Below are 16,973 nucleotides of genomic sequence, written 5' to 3'. Positions count from 1 at the left end.
ACAAAAAGTGGTAAATGTGTATGTTAACATAAAAGACTCTACAAATAATATTTTCTTCTCCTACCTTGTACAAAGCAATACATATGACACTATTGCTAGGTTTATAAAGTACATAGATGTTACATATATTAAAATAATAATATAAAAGGAAGGAGGTCGAGCTCTCCCATACTGGAGGAATGTTTCTATATTTTATTGGAATTAAGTATTAATTTGAAGAAGACTGGGATAAGTAAAGATACAGACGCAATCCCTAATGCAACCACTAAGAAAAGAACTAAAAAAATAACATTTAAACTTCCCTCTGCCTCCAAAAGGCAATAAAGGAGACACGGAGAAATAACAACAAAAAAGAGACATTAGCTGCCCTGGCAGGTGTGGCTCAGATGGTTGAGTGTCCTCCCAAGCACTGAGAGGTCACCAGAGGTCATCGATTTAATTCTCAGACAAGGCACACACCCAGATTGCGATTAGATCCCCAGTGGAGGGGCGTGCAGGAGGCAGCCGATCAATGTTTCTCTCTCACTGATGTGTTTCTCTCTCTCTCCCTCTCCCATCCTTTCTCTCTCTAAAATTAATAAAAACATATTTTTTTTAAAAAAAGGAAGAGAGACATAAGAGAGAAAAAGAGAGACATTAGAAAATATCAAATTGGCAATTGAAAATCCAACCATATTAATAATTATAATAAACATGAGTGGCCTAAACACTCCACTCAAAAGGGAGAGATCGTCAGACTAGATAAACAAGATCCAACTCTACAACAGACATACCTTACAAAGATATACTAGGTTGAAAAAAAATAATGGAAAAAATATACTATGCAAAGAATAACTATAGGAGAGCTGAAATGTCTATATCAACATCAGACAATATTACTAGATACGAAGAGGAACACTTCATAATCACACAAGGGCTAATATATCAGGAAAATATAGTAATTATACATGTATACATACATATAAAAATATATGCATTTAGGCTCAGAATACATGAAACAAAAACTAACAGAATGGAAAGGACAGCTAATTCAGCACTAATAGAAGACTTGAACATTATCAACCAACTCAACCCATATAAATTATATATAGAACACTCCATTCCTTGGATGGTTACGGGCATATACAACTGTATACAAGGTAACCTCAATTAAGATATGAACTACAAGAAGAAGAAAAAAAAAATCAACTTTGGTTTGAACTAAATAGTGCTTATAGGAACACGGGTTTCAAACATAAATACAGAAATACAGATTTGGACATTACCAATATAGAGATAGTAGCTTTGAATAACAGTTCATCCAGGGAGAAAAAGAGTGAACAGAGAAAAAACTTGAATAGATTTTAAAGTTAAAGAAAAAAGCAAACCAGTTGCTTTATTGTATAAACTGGTAGGTAAGAAATTATCTTGGAGGAAAAAAGATATAAAGATATCCATTAAAGCACACACAGAAGTCTTCCTTCTTGCAATATATTCTCAGATGTTTAACAACTTCCTATAGACTTAGAACTGTGAGAAAAGACCATGATTAATGGGGTCTTATCTAAGGCCAACCATACAGGAAACCCTCCTGAGGGTTTTAACATAGCAATGTATAAAATCATTAAGCATTTCAACATAAGGAAGGCTTGCCTTTTACACCTTTCAATTTCACCCCTCCTGAGCAACAACCATCATTAACCATCCTTTAACACCAATATACTGACACAAAAATGAATGAATAAACTGAAACTGTATTGTCCTTCCTGATGTGACAAATACAAACTGAAGTCAATTTCTGTTACAAGTTTACTGTTGCTACAGGCACTTTCCGTTGAAACCACAAGCTGACACAAGCACAGCCCATTAAATTAAACTGCTTCTAGGCAAGATTTTGCTCTACAGTCATGTAAAATGGGGCATTCTAATTGCTAGCACTCCAGGATCTGTTTATTTCATATCACTACCCTAGAACTCTAAGAAATACAAACATGATCTATATGAACCAGTTAACTAACATTGATTCTCCACCATGTACAAGCCATAGTATTTGATAATTCATGAATTCCTACTTTGCTCTCATGCACAAAACAATATTCTAAACTAATATTTAGACAAAAAAAGCAACTTTGAAGAGGGTCAATGTTTTACTAACAAAACAAGAATGCTTTTTCCTACTAGAGTAGAGGCTATAACACTTCCCAGTCACAGAAATTTAAGTTTAAAAAAAAAAGAAGCCTTATAAGTGATCCTGTCTATTCCCTTGCAATACAGGATAGCCCAAATAGGACACCTTCTTCTCTTTTATCTAATCTAGCTTCAAATACCAAGTGATAGGACTTATATCAACTTCCCTTGAGAACATATGTTTCTAATTGAATTTATGGCATAGTATTTTCCAAGATGTAGTCTACTGCAGCCCTTCATTTCATTTAAAATTGATAATAAAATTTCTGTCTACATCTGTGACCAACGTATGCATCTCACATATAAAAACAGCCAACAAGAATTGCACTAAAGCCCGGCCGAGTGTGGCTCAGCGGTTGAGTGTCGACCTGGGATCCAGGCGATGAGGGTTCGATTCCCAGTCAGGGCACATGCCCGGGTTGCGGGCTCGATCAATGACTCTCTCATCACTGATGTTTCTATCTCTCTCTCTCTCTCTCCCTCTCCTTTTCTCTCTCTGAAATCAATAAAGATATTTAAAAAAAAAAAAACTGCACTAAAGATCAGCCTCTGAGGTGATTCTGCTTATTTTCAATATTTAAATTCCTTACCCACTTCCCTCCCCTACCCCGCCCCCCAAAAAACCTATACCCACACAAATTTTCAAAAGTACCAGTAAGTGGCTGATAGACCACTATAAAACAAACTTGGGTACTGAGTTCTCTGCTCTTTAAATCAAAATTGATTCTGTCCTCCAAGTTTTTTTCTTTTTTAAGAAACATTTGATTAAAATATTAGCAAAGAGAAGTCTACAGATAAGTAAGCAACTTGCCCTGGCTGGGTAGCTCAGTTGGTTACAGCCATCATCCTGATACACCAAGGCTGTGGGTTTGACTCCCTAGTAAGAGCACATATAAGAATCAACCAGCCCAGCTGGGCGTGGCTCAGCGGTTGAGCGTCAACCTAGGATCCAGGCGATCAGGGTTCGATTCCCAGTCAGGGCACATGCTCAGGTTGCGGGTTCAATCAATGACTTTCTCATAATTGATGTTTCTATCCCTCTCCTTTCCTCTCTCTGAGATCAATAGATATATTTAAAAAAAAAAAAGAATCAACCAATGAATGCATAAATAAGTGGAAAAATAAATCAACGTTTTTCTCTCACACTTCCTCTCTCTCTCTAAAATCAATAAACTTTTAAAAAAGAAGTATATAACTTGATGGATTTTTTATTATTATTAATATATCCATGTAATGAGCACACAGGTACAGAATCTTTCAATCTCAAAGCCTTCGTGCTACCCTCTGGTCATTACCTGCCCTTTAAAAGTAATCATTATTCTGACCTTTATCATCCCAAATCAATCCTTCCTGTTCTTAACCTTCATGATGATATAAATAAATAGGGATACTCTATGTTCATGGGTTGAATGACTTATTATTGTTGAGATGGCAATTCTTCCCAACTTGATCCATAAATTCAATGTATTCCCAATCAAAATTCCAGCAAGGTATTTTGTAGATAATGACATATGGGTCCTACATTTATACAGAAAGACAAAAGACTCAGAATAGTCAACAGAATACTGAAGGTTGGAGGACTGACACTACCCAACTTCAAGACTTATAAAGCTACAGTAATCAAGACAGTATAATACCAGCCAAACAACAAATACATAGATCAATGGAACTGAATATAGACAGCCCAGAAATAGACCCATATAGTCAACTGAACTCTGACAAAAGAGCAAAAGTAATTCAATGGAGGAAAGTTCTCCTCAATAAATGGTGCTGAAACAACTGGATATCCATTTGAAAAAAACTTAATCTAGACACAGACCTTACTTACACCTTTCATAAAAAATAACTGAAAGTGGACTACAGACACAAATATAAAATGAAAAACTACAAAACTCCTAGTTGAAAACAGAAAATTTAGCTGAACTTAGGTTTGGCAATGAGTTGTTTTTGTGTTTTTTTAACTGATTTTAGAGAGAGAGGAAGGGGGGAGGAAGAGAAACATCGATTTGTTGTCCCACTTATTTATGCATTCACTGGTTGACTCTTGCATGTGCCCTGGCTGGGGTTCGAGCCTGAAACTTTGGTGTATATTGGGACACTCTAACCAACTAAGCTACCTGGCCAGGGCTGTTTTAATATATAACACCAAAAGCACGATCCATGAAAGAAAAAACTAATACGTACACTTCATTAAAACTAAAAACTGCTCTGCAAAAGACTGTCAAGAGAATAAAAAAGTATTAAAATGTCCAAGTCATACCTTTAAAAAAGGAAAACCAAAAGGCACACATCTTTCTTGCTCTCACTTCAACTGCCAAACTTTAAGAACTGTCAGCTTTTCTAATTTCTTATCTTCCACAGCTCAACTCAATGCAATCTAATTTCTGTTCCCACTATTCCATCTAAAGTTTTGCTAAGGCTACCATTACCTCACATCACCAAATCCATGAGACTGTTTTAGTCCTCACTCCTTACCTTTCAGTGATTTCTGATACTGTTAACCATCCATTTTGAAAATACCCTTCCATGGACTTCTGTACCATCACACTATTCTGGGCTTTGCCTCCTTCCTCTCCAACTCTACCTACTTATATCTCTTTTGTTGACTCATACTTCTCATCCCTTTAAATTTAGATTTTCATGACCTAATCCTAGGCCCCATCTTATTTTACTTCTAAGTGTTATCATCCACATCCCTATCTCCTAAATTCATATCTGTAACCCAAAAGGCTCTTCCAAAGATCTCCAAATCTAGATGATCAACTGTCTACTTGACATTCTATTTAGATTTTCTCAAAGATACTGCAAATTTAAGACGAAAAAAGGAAGGAAAAAAAAAAAGCCAAATCTGTTTGTGCCCTAGCAATCAATTAATGTGCAATAAATCTGGTATCATTACCAAATCCAAAAGCATGCCCCAAATCCTATTCCATCATCAAGTCCTATCAATTTGGCCACCCAAATATTCTTCAAGTCTTTGCATTTCTCTACTGCCTAGTCCAAGCTACCATAACCTACTACCTGGACTATTATAATAACATTAGGGGTCTTCCCACATCCACTCCTGATCACTACAACTGCAACCAGAACTGTTTCTGTTTAAAAATCAAAACCTGATCTTGTACCTCTGGCTAAACTCTTTAAAATACTAAAAAGAAAGACTAATACAGAACATATTTAATTCAGCTAATAGGTATCAAGTATCTATTAACTAGTACCTAGTGTGTCAGGCAACACACTAGGTTTGGGATTACAAAAATAAATAAATCACGATACACTCGAATACAATCAAAGACAAGTATCTGTTGAAAACCTACTGTTTTAAGTGTTTCAGGGTAAAGATAGCAAACAGCTCACACAAATGAATTGGATGAGTACAAGTAGGATAGAACTGGGTAAGTACTCTAGGAGAGACCTCTAGACATTCACAAGATCAGAACTACAAAAAGGTGTGTACATGAAGAAAACAGTAATCTAACTGGGACTGTAAAGGTAAGAACGATTTCAGTAAATAAAAACAAGAGTAAAATGGGCTATTACAGAATCTCAAAGCCATGCTCCATAACCAGAGACATGAGAAAAATCAAAAGAAACAAGCAAGGTCATAGGTACTAAACTCAAAACCCAGGAAGAGATTTCAAAGTTTTATCTGAGATCACTTAAAGATGATTATATTTAGATGAGAGGTCTATTTTGACAAAGAAAATAAGCCTACAGAAACAAAACCGATGTCACTCTCAGCACTAATACAATATGGTAGTAGCACTAACATGGTGGTAGCCGTGAAATATGGTGATCCAACATCTTTTAAAAATGAAAACAAATAAAAGTTCATAAAAACACCAGTCCTTTCCTGGCCGGGTGGCTCAGCTGGTTGAGCGTCATCCTGCGCACCACAAGGTTGTAGGTTTGATTCCTGGTCACGGCACATACCCAAGTTGTGGGTTTGATCCCTGGTCAGGGTGTGTATGGGAGGCAACTGATTGGTGTTTCTCTCACTCTCCTTCCTCTCTAAAATCAATTTTAAAAACAAACAAACAAAAACACCAGTCCTAAGGCTAGAAAAGAAGGGAACTTGAAGTGCTGCTGTGTGTCCACTGACAAATTATTAATGTTTGCTAAGCCTTGGTTTCCATTTGTAAACTTAAGTCCTTGGTAGGATGAAGTGAGTAACACATTTAAAGCACCCAGTGCATAACAAGCACAAAGTCAAATATCAAGAAATAGTATTTATTAATCTTTATAAGCCACTTCCCTATAATCAAAGTCATCTGGATTCATTTATACATTCAATACATATTTACTGAGTACCTAGTGTCAGTGACTTTGCTAGGCAATGGGAAATATACAGTACCTTTCAAACAGAACTTATAGTTTAAGAAGAGACAATCAAATAATCACACAATTGAATAATCACACAAATAAACATAAAATGTATTACTGTGGTTAAGTCTGGTAGAGAGAAGGTATGTTGGCACCATTAAAGGAGAAAAAAAGAGGAATGTAATACAGCCTAGAAGATCTAGGAAGTCTTCCCCGAGGAGTAAATATGAACCTACTGTTTTAAATAAAGGAGGGAGCCCAGCTGGGTGTGGCTCAGCAGCTGAGCATCGACCTAGGATCCAGGCGATCAGGGTTCGATTCCCGGTCAGGGCACATGCACAGGTTGCAGGCTCGATCCCCAGTAGGGGGTGTGCAGGAGGCAGCCGATCAATGATGACTCTCTCATCATTGATGTTTCTATCTCTCTCTCTCCCCCTCTCCCTTCCTCTCTGAAATAAATAAATAAAGGAGGGAAACATAGATTTACGCTGATTTGTACTTCAAGGAGACTCTGGCTGCATAGTGGAGACTGGATAGGAAAAAAGACAAGAGTAAATTGTCAGTAGAACAATTTGAAGGCAAGGCAAAAAAAGTATGGTAGCTCTGGATTAATGGTAGCTCTGGATTAATGGTAGTGGCAACAGAGAAATGTGGACGAGTTTGAGAGATCATAGAGTAAATATGGGGCATGAGAAAAGATGGTGTCAAGTAAGGCAGTGAAACTATTCTGTTAGATACTGTAATGATGAATAGGTAATAAGACATTTGTCAAAACCCACAGAACAGTTATTCGGTGTTATTCAACACAGAATCTATTTTTCAATGCAAAAAGTGAATTCTGATTTAAACTTGGACTTTAATAATATAGCAATATTAGCTCATCAACTGTAATATATGTAAACTAATGCAAGGTGTGAATGGGGAAAACTGAGGTGCGGTATATAGAAACTGTCTGCACTTTCTGCTCAATTTTTCTGCAAACCTAAAACTACTCTTAAAAACAATGTGTGTGTGTGTGTGTGTGTGTGTGTATGTATTGTTGTTGTTGTTAATCCTCACCTGAGGATATTTTTACCCATTGATTTTTTTTTTAGAGAGTGGAAGAAGGGGAGAGACAGAGAGAGAGAAACATCGATGTGAGAGAGACAGATACATCTACTGGTTGCCTCCCGCATGCACCCCAAACAGGGCCAGGGATCAAACCTGCAACCAAGGTACGTGCCCTTGACTGGAAATTGAGCCCAAGACCCTTCAGTCTGCGGGCCAACGCTCTAACTACTGAGCCAAACCGGCTAGGGCTACTATTAACGTATTTTAATGCTGAGGAAACTTGTTAGCTTGGAGCTGCTGGGAGCCAATTTTGCCCTCATGAGAGGAAAGCCTAGCTGAAAATGAAGGCCCCCCTCCCAAATAAATAAATAGCAGTAGAGCCCTGGCTGGGTTGCTCAGCTAATTGGAGCATCATCCTGTACACACGCACACGCACGCGCACGCGCACGCGCGCGCGCGCGTTGCGGATTCGATTCCTGTTCAGGGCACATACCTAGGTTGTGGGTTTGATCCCTGGTCAGGGCACATAAGAGAGACAACCGATCGATGTTTATCAATGTTTTTTTCTCTCTCCCTTCCTCTCTCTCTAAAAATCAATAAAAACATATCCTTGGGTGAGGATTAAAAAAACAAAAAACAGTAGAGAGTACACAAAGAGAGAAAAATCATGCCCAGATATCAAATGAGTTCCTAGATCCAAGTAGGCCAGAAGCTAGTTGCACACTGGACTTTCAGTTAAATGAACCTATTAAATCTCATTTTTGCTTTTTAAAAAATGCACGTGAAGCTGTGTGTGTGTGCACACATGCACGAGCACTCATACTATAGTCATCTTCTGCATAAACATTTCCATAGGAACTAGGGTCATAGCATACAGAAAAACCACTGCAGTTAATAACTGTACTTGTAGGCTTCAAGGAAAGGCAAAATAAGAACAATTTGCATTACCTTGGCCTTTGCTTCGGAAAGCTAGTGCCTCCAAGTGGCACTACTGGTGTTGCTAGTCAATTTTAGACACAGCATAAATACTCAACAATGACTTAATTATCCGACACCTCAAAGTTTTCAAAAAGTTTCAAGAGATATTTTAAAAAGTAAAAAGATACCGGCAATTTCAGTTTAAAACCCACTAAAAGAATGCTTCGGTCACTAGTGATTTTAAAAAAAAAATTGATGAATGTTTTATTGCATATTTGTAGGAATTTTTTTTAAGTTGTTATTTAAAAAGATACACAGAGGTGGTCTAACAATACTGACAATTATCTAAACAGTTCTATTTAGGTTTTTGGAACATTTTAATTATTTTTATTAATTATTGCTCATAGTTAACCTGGAATATGTAATCCTCATTTCTAAGAAAAGAATATGTAGGTCAATGGCCAAGATATATTTAGACAGATGTAGACAGGTATATTTAGAACAGTTTCTGAATTTCCAACCTGCTTCTTAACCTAAGACTAGATCATGCTACACAAGTAGCTTCCTCTAACCAAAATAAAAGTTCTGAATACCTGGATCTTTACAAAACTTAAATCAGGTTATACATTTAAAAGATAAGGTTTTAATTCAGACCCCTTTAAAACAAGTTTTCCTAGTATGTTTGAAATTTGATATTTAAAACCTGATTTTACCCACAAATATACAAGAATACATCTTTTGTATAAATTACAACATATCTACATTTTACACTTAAGAAGGTAAACAAGACTGCTCCTTTGATAATTTTCACTACCAACAAAACATGCATTGTTTTGATACATTTTATACAAACTACACAACCACCATTTCTTCGTTATCTTTATATTGGAAGAAAACTGTAAGTTTCCCATGCACTTATTTTAAATTAAGCCCAACGCATACCAAATGGTTAATCAATAAAAATTAAAACTATGCCATATAAAGAGGGAAGGAGTTGCCCTGGCCAGTTTGGCTCAGGTTGGTTGGGCATCATCCTGTGCACCAAAAGGTTGCAGGTTGGACTGGTTCAATTCCCGGTCAGTGCGTAGGCCCAGGTTGTGGGCTCGATCTTAAGTAGGGGATGTGCCAGAGGCAACCAATTGGTTTTGCTCTCACATCAATGTTTCTCTCTCTTCTTCTCTCTTTAAAAATCAATAAAAAATCTTTTTTTAAAAAAAATGAGGGAAGTAGTTATTAAGCAATACAGTTGCAGTTTAAATAGCCTCCAACAGTCTACTATAAACACATTTTTAAGTTAATCTTCTCATAGGCTTAGCTTCAAAATCCTTAGCTGGCTTACAGTTTAAATATTCAACTATGCATGTTTATTACTAAATCTGTGAGTCAAAAATGATGCACTCCTAACACTAAATATCAAAGCAATCGGACTATTTTTAAACTGCTGTAAAAACATTTCTTATATAAATGGGACTTTTAAGACAAAGTCATGAAACCACCAACAGGAATACAGCTAACCTTAGAAGTTTCTGCCTCCAAGTTATTCGTGTAAATGTCTTCACTCACCCCTTCACCCCCATTATATTACAATCTTCTTAGAAAACAGGGATTATGTTAATCATCCTCAATTCACTCACAGTTCCTAACACATAATATTTCATAAATATTTGTTGAACTGATGAACTGAATCATTTTTTAAAATTACCAAGACCACTAATAAAATAATTTGTTTGCTTAAAACTTAGTACTAGTGACTTGTATATAATAATATATTCTATTACATAGAATCAACATGATTTCTGATAAAGTAACTCTCCTTTTATCTTTCTACATAAAAACATAAGACAAAACTGACACAACTGCTAACAGTCTAGTAAAGCTGTTTCCTTACATTTAGAATACTGTATTATAAAATGATTGTGGCCTGGCCATGCGTGGCTCAGCAGCTGAGCGTCGACCTAGGATCCAGGCCATCAGGGTTTGATTCCTGGTCAGGGCATGCGCCCGGGTTGCGGGCTGCAGCCGATCAATGACTCTCTCATCATTGACGTTTCTATCTCTCTCTCTCTCCCCGTCTCCTTTCCTCTCTCCGAAATCAATAAAGATATATCTTTAAAATATATATAAAATAAAAAAGAAGATTGTGTATTTATACATAAAGATGCAAAAAAACAAAAACAGACGCTACAAAACTTAAGAGGTAGAGAGCAGTATCTTACTAAAAATTAAAATTAAGCCCCATCTCCCAAGATGTTTAGGCCTAGGAAAAGATTCCACTGCATCAATAACAGTGATGTTAACATATCTTTTGAAATTGAAAAATTAACCTCTTTTCTAATTCTTAGATATGAACACCAACTTAATTTAATGATAACAGTACTCTTATCTTAAACAAACACCAATATTGCAAAACAAATTTTGCTTTCGAAGGACGTCTTTCTGTTATGGTCAGGATTTGGGGTTAGTTTTTCCACTGAGAAGTTGTAGCATGGATAATGTGGCCAGAGCAGGTACCAAAGATCAGGACTGAAGGAAAAGCACTATAGGATTACAATATAGAAAATGGCCCTTTTCTCCGCAGCAACTCTTCCCTTCCCTTAGCTCTCAAAACTAAGAGGTTGAACAGGCTATAAACAAGATACAGTATAAAAGACTCAGAATTGGGAATGATAAAAGGCATTCAGAATAAGTAATGACCACTAAATTAACGGAGCTAGGCAATAAGCATCAACAGCTGCTAACACCAGAGACCCAAACATTATGGGCTTCCTGAAACAAGTACTCATCATCATCTATAAAGCATTTTTGCCCCCTTAAAGGAAAAAAGAAAAAATGAGAATAGACCTCGTAGAAATTTAATCTGATCAAGCTTCTAAACCTAATACCAATTAACAAGAAACCCAGGAGACAGAGGAACATGTTTAATACCACCACATGAATGTAACTGGCAAACTCAAGCTGGGAAAACTCTCGTTTCTTCAACAAAAAATTTGCCAAGAATAAGACATGGAGGGGAACCTATAGATTATAAAACAATGCACAGACCTTATATGACTCTTGATCTGAATGACTGTAAAAACACATTTATGAGATAACAGAGATATCTGAACCCCGAATATCATGATATTAAGAAATACTGACAATTATTTTTCAGTGTGATAATAGGTACTTGGTATTTTTTCCTTCAGGAGTGAAGTTAAGAAACTGGAATGCTAAAAGGTTGGTATACAGAAAGGGAGCACTAAAAATTAATGAAGCTCAATGATCTGACCTAACCAGAACTGAAATATAAATTCTAAGACTGCAACCATGGGAAGAGAGCAGCTTTGCTTGCTTGCCAACCAATCTTTTCTCCACTGATATAAGCTCTATAAATAGGTCAAGAGTGATAATGGCTGCTCAAATCACTTCATGTGGCAGATACTACCACAACTGACATGTATATGGCCTGATACCAGGACTATGCATAAACAAGCATCAAGTAAGAAGGCAACAAGTTATCAAATGCAAAGAATTCCCGGTGGCTGATAAGAGACTCTAAGTCAGGGGTGGGGGAACCTTTTATCTGCCAAGGGCCATTGGGATATTTATAACATCATTCTTGGGACATACAAAATTATCGAATTAAAAATTAGATCTAAAAAAAGCTCCTAGATTTACTGAATTTCGAGTCCTGCCTGCAGTTGCCTTGGCAGGGCCAAACCAAATGAATATCCAAGGGTCAGAGGTTCCCCACTCCTGCTCTAAGTATTCAAAAGCACCAATAGTGTAAATTAAGAAAAATTAAAAATACAGGTTCTAGATTTCCTCCAAGAATTCTGTTCAAGCCGTTTTCTATCTCCCTCAGAAGACAGTACACACAAAGATGAGTCGCCACATGCTGGGACCTCAGGTTCCCCAAAATAAATGTTGCAAAAAGCCTATCCACTTATACATGCCCTCAGGCTCACAGCAAATTGTTTAGTGGATTGCAGTGCCGAAAAATAATGGGAAACCCTTGATGATAAAACGCTGGTTTAAGAATAAACTATACTTTTATATGCTGGGTTAAAACAAAGGCAGACAGGATACTTCTTAAAATCTTAACCATATGAGGTTTTTGTTATTAATACAGAAACAAAACGGTACTGTTTTCCTAGAATTTTAAATCCACATCCAACTTCCCTCTCCCCAATAACACCTTTCTCTAATTATAAGGCCCCCAACAAAATGGTAACTCTGGACACGATAAACATTTTTTGTTTTTTTAACCAGACAACTCAGTAAGAAATAACTTCCACTGATCCCTTTGGTATCTTGTTTCCCTATGCTAACAATGCTAATGAAAACTTTAATTTCTAGATTACCTAAACACGATCCTAGTTAATCCAGATTCATGAGAATGGCTGCATAAGGGGTTTTTTTTTTTGTATAAGCTTTAACAGATTTAATTTTGTTCCTCTTTGAACATCAGAAGTAATTTACATGCCCGGCCAGGCGTGGCTCATCGGTTGAGCATCCACCTAGGATCCAGGCAATCAGGGTTTGATTCCCGATCAGGGCACATGCCTGGGTTGCAGGCTAGCTGATCAATGATTCATCACTGATGTTTCTATCTCTCTCTCTCTCCCTCTCCTTTCCTCTCTCTGAGATCAATAAAGATATATTAAAAAAAAAAAAAAAGAAGTAATTTACTAATACATGGACTTGAATTCCAGGCAGAGTTAAAAAGTACTTTGTAAATGGAATGGCAGTACAAAAAGAACATTCAAGACTCCAATCATTTTAAGTTTAGAGAGCCATTTAAGAAAAGAGCTATTTTCATGCCTTATTTAAAATGATTTTATAAAGGAAAAGACTAACTATAGTTGTTTTGTTATACAGTACTTTTCGCTCCTACTTTTCTTCTCCACATTTTAGAGCAGGAAAGAAACTTAAAAATCATCTGGTTCACACCCGGCCAGGCATGGCTCGGTGGTTGAGCATCGACCTAGGATCCAGGAGATAGAGGTTCAATTCCCGGTCACCCTGGTTGCGGGCTCGATCCCCAGTTTGCGGCATGCAGGAGGCGGCCAATCAATGATTCTCTTGATGTTTCTCTCTCTCCCTCTCCCTTCCTCTCTCTGAAATCAATAAAGATTTTTTTTTAAGTTTTTTACTTAACCAGCTATAAATACTCACACATACAAATAAAAATAAGTTCTGTGGAGAGAGTTCTACTTTTGCTTAATCTTACTTATCTAGAAAATACTCATCCAGGTAGTTTTAAAATTAAAGTCAAATTAATAACAGGATTTAACCATCTGTCTATTGACTATTAAGTGATAGAATCTGAGCAAGAGGAGTGAGGTCCCTATTTTGAATAAAGACATGAAAGAGAACAGAAACAAACTTAAAATAAACACTGTAAATTAAAGCCACAAATCTTACGACAACCACTGAATCTGAGTTACACTGGTTCTTTTACTACAGTAAAATAACATTTAAATTACCTCTACTATTATCAGCTGCTACTACTGTTATGATAAATGTGTATAATATATACAACACACATTTCCTTCTCCCTAGCAATTCAGGAACACAGAAAAGAACAAAATAAGTAAAATAGTTTTGCGTGTTTTTTTAATCCTCACCCAAGGATATATTTTCATTGATTTTAGACAAAGTGGCAGGAGGAGGGGGAGGGGGAGGGGAGGGGAGGGGGTAGTGGGAGGGAGGGAGAGAAACAGACATAGATGTGAGAGAGAAAACATCGATAGCTTGCCTCCCGGACTCGCAACAACTGGGAATTGAACCAGCAACCTTTTTGGTATATGGGATGATGCTCCAACCAACTGAGCCACACCAGCCAGAGCAAGCAAGATACTTTTTGGTTTCACCCTATTCCATTCTTTTAGCACAAGGACTTGTGGGTTGAGTGTGAAAACTGACTGAATGAACATCAATCCCACTTCTGCTGAGAAAAACTGCCCACACAGAAGCAGAAAACACTGTTTACTGTATTTCCCTTAAATTCAGTCATGAGTCCTTAAGGAGTAAAGGAAAGTAGGTACAATTAAAGATAAAGGCTAAGGATTTAGAAAAGTTCCATGACAAAAGTCAAATTTAAATTTGACTGAAATTTGAGAACTAAAAAATAACTATCAAAGAATCAACCCAAAATAAAAAAATACAATTTCTACTCATTGAAATGAAGGCTAAAGAAAAATCTTTCAACAGGAATGCCTATCTCATCTTTTTTATGTTCCACCTGAGTTTTTTTCCCCCCTAAAAGTAGTAACTCATTAGCAGGCTAAGGCACTGTATTTTCAAAACCTGGCCCTACCTTCTTCTACCCTAATCCCTCTGTAAACTCAAGGCACTGGCCACACTTACCATTCAAGATCATTAATACTCTTGACTTTGCTGTTCCCTAGCCTGGAATGCCCACCTGGAAATCCACCTCAAACCTCAGGTTTAAATGTATAAGTTCCTGCAGCATCAGGATCTTGTCAGTCTTACTCATCACTATAGCTCTAGCAACTAGAGCAATACTGGCACACAGTAAGCGATTAAGTTAGTGTTGTGAGAATAAAGAGGTGCTGCCTGAATGTTTTGTCATCTTTGTTTTCTCAATAGCTCTTCTCCCTTTCTATAGTCTCATAATTTTTGCTGTTATTAACGTGTCTACTTCATTTTTACTATATAATTACAGCTATCCAAGAAACTTTCTTTGGCCCCAAACTCTTTCCTAAAACAATAGAGAATATTGAAATCAGTATGGTTCAAAAGAAAACAGTACATTTTTCATCTTTTACAGGTTTTCTCAAGTATTGTCAATTCAGTAAACATGTCCCTGGTAACATGCAGAAAAATTAGAAAGTTCTAAAGTGATTTACCAAAGTTACAAACATAGGGTTTGGGTCTCTAGCACATATCAAGTCCAAACTTTAAAAGAAAAAAAACAAAAACATCTTAATTACCCATATATCAAGTCTATTCATGCACACATCTGAACAAAACCATAGATACCAGCAAAACAACCCTTTGAATAATGAGTGACTACACAAACTCCCAGAAGTTACTAGTCATATAGTAAGGAGACTTAAGTTACCAATGTCACTTATGAAAATAGAAACCTTTGAAGGACATACATTCAGCATTTAGTTCTAACAGAACTGTAATAAATTAAAACTTAAAGTTTATCTTTAATATATTGGTCTTAGATAAATCATGAAAACTATAAAACAAAGTATTATGACACTCTTTCATAAATGCATTTAAGAGTAATATAAACTGAATTAGTGAGTAATGTAACAACTACTCTGTGAACTTAATATGAAGCTGATTAACAATGGGAAAGTTTCCAGCTTCAAAATCCAGTCCCTCACATTTTTCTTAAAAAGATGTCAGGAAAAAAATTTTCCATTAAGAAATCATATTTAGCTGATGCTTTAGATATTATTATGTTTCTCCCTGCCTTTCATACTGCATACGCCTATTTTGAAATTTACATCTATAATATTAACATTATGAAAAAGATGCGGTTTGAAGTTTTAAGATTACAGTGGTACTGAAATCTGAAGGAATCTAATTTAGAAATGTCTAAAAATATTTTTATTTCTCATTTCATGGAAGTGCAAGAAATTTCCACTTAAGCTCTTTTTAAAGTAACATTCAGATTATAATAGTAAATTTCATCTAATCTCCTGAATTCAAATGTAATTCATAATTTTATATTTATTGAGCATAAAGTACTCGACTAGACATTGTATTAGCCAGGTTACTCTCCCAAAATATTACACTTCCTACAAAAAAAAAAGGTTAGCATTGTGACTCCTCAGGACATCGGGTAATAACTATCAATTGTAGGTCCCTAAAAATGAGTGTTAAACCAAAAGGCAGTGCTCTTACTCGAGGAATCCACATTGTCAGGATCAGCAAAACTACAGTAGAAAGTTAATAGCCTCCATCCTTAAATATCCCAGAAGAAAGGAATTCAAACTTAGGCTATTATTGTGTAGTGCCCAAGGACACTACACAATAATAGCCTAAGCAAAACTGCCAGATGTATTTGTAATTAAGAGGTCCAACCTTGACAAAGCATCATCAGTGGAATTTTCATCCTACTGGGTGGAAGGATTCAGAAAGTAAAAGTTCAAGTAAGAAACCAAAAGCACATCCAAAGATAAACTGCTCAAGAGGCTCAATCTGGGAGAACAAGCACAGACGTTCACTCCTTCAACCAGTGAGCATCTATTCCGTGACAGTGGAGAAGACGATTCAAAAGGCAGAATGAATGACGGGCAATTGGTTCTTTTGGGAGCTGCTGCTCCAACAATACACTGAAGTCGGTGTTATGAGAAATAAAGTACAAAGTACGAAGTGCTGCTACTGGAGAAAGAAAGAGAGCTCCCTGGAAGAGTCAGAGAAGACGATGATCTTTAACTTGGGGCTCGTCATTTTACATCCTCGCCGGTTTTTTAAATAAAGTTGACAAACTCACTAGAAGAAATCAATTTTGGAGATTGACGCATCCCTCCCAAGGACCAGAAGCGTCT

The 16,973-nt window shown here is 36.5% G+C and overlaps 1 protein-coding gene across 3 annotated transcripts in view; it reads right to left on the bottom strand.

Moving 5' to 3' along the window:
- The window catches only part of ARK2N (arkadia (RNF111) N-terminal like PKA signaling regulator 2N), a 66,734-nt gene that overhangs the window by 48,900 nt on the left and 861 nt on the right, over positions 1-16,973 (bottom strand). The window lies entirely within an intron of this gene.

The sequence above is a fragment of the Miniopterus natalensis genome, chromosome 7 (genome assembly GCF_054644295.1).
Source record: "Miniopterus natalensis isolate mMinNat1 chromosome 7, mMinNat1.hap1, whole genome shotgun sequence".
NCBI lineage: Eukaryota > Metazoa > Chordata > Mammalia > Chiroptera > Miniopteridae > Miniopterus > Miniopterus natalensis.
Note: the sequence above shows the minus strand (reverse complement) of the source record. Positions and strands in the feature narration are given on the sequence as shown.